This window comes from Muntiacus reevesi, unplaced genomic scaffold (genome assembly GCF_963930625.1).
Source record: "Muntiacus reevesi unplaced genomic scaffold, mMunRee1.1 SCAFFOLD_91, whole genome shotgun sequence".
Lineage (NCBI taxonomy): Eukaryota > Metazoa > Chordata > Mammalia > Artiodactyla > Cervidae > Muntiacus > Muntiacus reevesi.
The window spans coordinates 288,402-292,715 of NW_027077922.1; the positions used below are offsets into that span (position 1 = coordinate 288,402).

Genomic DNA, 4,314 nt, shown 5'->3' on the forward strand with positions numbered 1-4,314 from the left:
ATTTTTTGAAATATCATTGACATATTGAGTGGTATGTACTTGTTGAGTCAAGGATATCGCTGCCACAGTGACAGAGGTAATTGCTGTTATCAAAGCTGAAATCCCTAGAATAAGTAGTCCTACAAACCGTTGGGAACACATTAAATCTTGTAGGTGTTGCAGAACGGCTAAACCACAATTGTCATACCAATAGGCGTTCACTCTGACAGGCACCATAAGATAAGGTGGACGTTGCAGTACCACAAAAGAACAAATATTACATTGAGGGGTTAAACAGGATGAAAGCATGCATTGTTCACAGTAGACTATATTTGGTCCACCTGAATGATTCATTTGTATATGAAGTCTTTTTGAATCATTAGTAAACAAAAAAACCTAAGGGGAGGGTAAACAAGCCAGCACAGAATAGGTGGAATTGTTTTCTGGTCGAGTTAAAGTAACAATGGAGGTGGCAGCAAGGGCTCTCCAAATTTCTGGCTGTCAAAAAGTTTTACCCTTAGTTGTATAGGACAACATGGGGGGAACAAATTGATTATAATGCCATCTGCTGGGCACCAATGGCCAAGGGAGGGAATCATTATTTTAATTGCTAAGCCTACTGACAGCTCCTAGATTCTGACTTGGATTTGGATTGCTCCAGTCTTGTACCGAATAATTTCCACCTCCCGGTATTCTATAATCTATGTTTGAATTATAAGTACAAGATTTCCATACTGGGTATCCCAGGCGGTTGTCTATAGTTTTCCATATGACATCTGACGGAGCAACATCAATACAATTTGGATATTTTGGTGGAGCATTAAGGAACAAAGATTTATAGGGGTCAAGGACCCCAGGCATATGAGCCTGTAATATCCAAACCAGCCGATCTCCTGTATTGTCTGAAAATTTTGATGCTGGAGAATCTGTCAGAATTGTTTTGGAGGCTCCAACACGTCCCTCCTTAGAGGGAGTGATGAGATCACTTGTATGACTATGGGGGAAGTTAAAGCAAAGGGGAAGGTCATCTGTTAATCCCCTAAAAGTATAGTTAAAATTGATGGGATAATGATCTTTATCATAAGAACTATAGGATCCTCCCAAGAGATGAGGCTGGTCTGTGTTGACCCGTATAGGGTCGCTGTTCCAAGTAACTACTTGGAAGGTCAGGGGACCAGGGAAATATGCCCAGTATTTTTCTGAAGTAGAGGAGGTAGCACTTGCCTGACAAGACAGTAAAGCAAGCATAGCAATAAAAACCCTTTCGGGAGAGGCTGAAGATCCCTGCAGGGAAGCTATTCCCTGTGCTTGATGACAGAGTGACTTAATTTGTCCCCATGTGGGTATGGAGGCTTGTTGAGTTGTCCACGCAGGACGTCCTGGTGGTCTTCTGCGACGTGAAGGAGTAGGAGGTTGGGCGCCATCTTTCATGCAAAGCCATGACATCTGTTTAGTGGGTGGATCCGCCATTGGTTCCTCCGAGATCTCTGTTGCCGGTCATTTCCAAGTCTGCTGGACTTCCCGGGTGAGTGACCGAGGCGAGGGCAGAGGAGTGCTCTTCCTCTTTTGTGGCTGAGGCTGCGAGGGAACCAGAGGTCTGGGGGACTTCGACATGGCAAATCAGTCTGTCTGGGATCTAAATTGGCGAGTCAGCACCCTGTGGGAAAATACAAGCATACCCTCGCCCACTGGTTAGCAAGGGATCAGGTCCCTTCCATAGTCCGGAAAGGAGGTCTTTCCACTTTACTAAAGGTTTCATATCTTTTTGTTCTGGGTTCCAGTGACGGAACATAGCTGTTAAACCGGCTTGATCAGCGTTAAGGTTATTGAGCACAAAGAGGGCGTGCTGCAAAACGTGGTGTGGAGAACTGTATTTGAACTGCCCTTCTTGTAATTTAGAAATTTGTGTTTTAAGTGTCTGATGTGCCCTTTCTACAATTGCTTGTCCCTGGGGATTGTAAGGAATTCCTGTAGAGTGGGATATACCGAATTGGGCACAGAAATTTTTAAGGGACTTAGATGTATAAACTGGAGCATTGTCTGTCTTAATTGATTTTGGCATTCCTAAATAGGAAAAACAGGCAAAAAGATGTTGAACTACATCTTTATAGGCTTCTCCCATTCTGGCAGTAGCCACAATGACGTGGGAGAAGGTATCTACAGTAACATACACAAAGGATAGTTTTCCAAAAGAAGGAACATGTGTTACATCCATCTGCCAAAGCACATTAGGTAGTAAGCCACGGGGATTTACCCCAAAAAGCAAAGCGGGAACTGAAGTAGGGCAAAGTTGACATGTTCTAACAATCTCGAGTGCAGATTCCCTAGGAATGTGGAACTGGTATTGAAGGGCAGTTGCATTTTGATGATGCATAGCATGTGAGGCTTTAGCATCTTCAAAATCACTGGCCACTATGGTTCGGGTTAGCAAATCTGCCTCTTGGTTAAACGTATGGAGGGGTCCAGGTAAATTAGAATGAGCTCTTATATGTCCAACATAGAATTGTTTTGACCTTTTCCAAATTTGCTGTTGAAGGGTAGATAACAATATAAAAATTGTGGTTTTATTTTCTGGTAAAACAGCCGTTTCAATTTGAGGGAACAACCTAACTACATACTGTGAGTCAGAAAATAAATTAAAAGCCTGGTCTAAAAACTCTTTGAACGCCTCTATCACGGCTGTTAATTCTGCTTTCTGGGCTGATGTTTCCCCAGTATTTAAAACCCTTTTTGAAGTCTGGGTGACAATAGCAGCCTTTCCATTAGAAGACCCATCTGTAAACACCAACATTGCCCCCTCGATAGGGGAAACTTGACACCTTTCTTGAAATATCACCGGATGTCGTGAGAGGAAATTTAATAAAGGACTAGCAAGTAAATGGTGTAAAATTTGTCCTGGATAATTACCAATGACAATCGGCCAGTCTTCATTTAATGATAGAAGGGCATTTAGTTGCTCTTTATTATAAGGCACTATGATTTCAGATGGTTCTTTTCCAAACATTTCAATGCTTCTATGTCTCCCTTTAATTATTAAAGTAGCCACTAGTCCTGGATAACAGGCCACAACCTTTTTGGCCGTGACAGGTAAATGCAACCATTCTAGGGGACCCTCTTGCCAAAGCACCCCTGTAGGGGCCACAGCTGTGGGCAACACTATAAATTGCCATGCCATACTATAATCAAGTCTCTTAATATAATTTTTATCTAAAGCTTCTTCTACCTTCATTAAGGCTTCCCTGGCTGCAGGTGTCAGCATTCTAGCAGAGGTGGGGTCTGGATCCCCTTGAAGAATGTCAAAGAAAGGCTTAAGATCAGAAGTAGTCAACTTTAAAAAGGGCCGAATCCAATTTATATCCCCTAACAACTTTTGATAATCATCTAAAGTAACCAAATTATCTTTTCTAAGCTGCAAAGGTACATGAGTAACTGTTTCATTATTAAGGATTCTTCTCACATATGTTATAGGCATATTCACTTGGATTTTTTCAGGGGCCACCTTTAGGCCCCAGCGATTCAAAGTCTCTTGCAATTTAATCAAAACTTACTGTAAATAAACCCTATCCGGGTGTGCTAGCAATATATCATCCATATAGTGGACTAGATAGACATCTCGATGTTTCTCCCTGATACCTTGTAGGGCAGCGTCCACAAACTTTTGACACAATGTGGGACTATTTTTCATACCCTGGGGAAGAACCTTCCATTGAAATCTCTGATGAGGTTGTCTAAAATTTTCTGAGGGAAGACTAAAGGCAAATCTCTTTTTATCTTGAGGGTCTAAGGGAATAGTAAAGAAGCAATCTTGAAGATCAATCACTATAACATTGTAGCCTTGGGGAACAGCCACAGGGGAGGGAAGGCCAGGCTGTAAGGCTCCCATATCTTACATAGTGGCATTTATTGCTCTTAGATCTTGCAAGAGTCTCCATTTCCCCGATTTTTTTTTTTATTACAAAAACTGGCATGTTCCATGGACTATTTGAAGACTCTATATGTCCAGCCTTTAATTGTTCTCTCACTAACTGTCGTGCTGCTGAAAGTTTTTCTGAATTTAAAGGCCATTGTTCCACCCACACTGGATCAGGAGATTTCCAGACTATGGGGTCAGCGGCGAGAACAATGGCCTCTCTTATAAATTTGGATATCTTAAGCCTTGTCTCTCTCTTCTTATTTTTGGGACAACTGGCTCAATTTGTCTCTCTTGATCTTTACTCAGACCCATAAAAGGATTATAACTTATCTGCGACATCTGTGCAGCCACCTTTTCATCTGGGCAATACAGCAAAACTCCCATCTGAGCAAAAATATCTCTCCCAATGAAGGAATTACATA

The 4,314-nt window shown here is 41.9% G+C and overlaps 1 pseudogene; it reads right to left on the reverse strand.

Annotated features, from left to right (window-relative positions):
• Positions 1-289: 289 nt before the first annotated feature.
• LOC136155244 (uncharacterized) lies at positions 290-1,608 on the reverse strand (annotated as a pseudogene).
• Between the last annotated feature and the right edge of the window lie 2,706 nt (positions 1,609-4,314).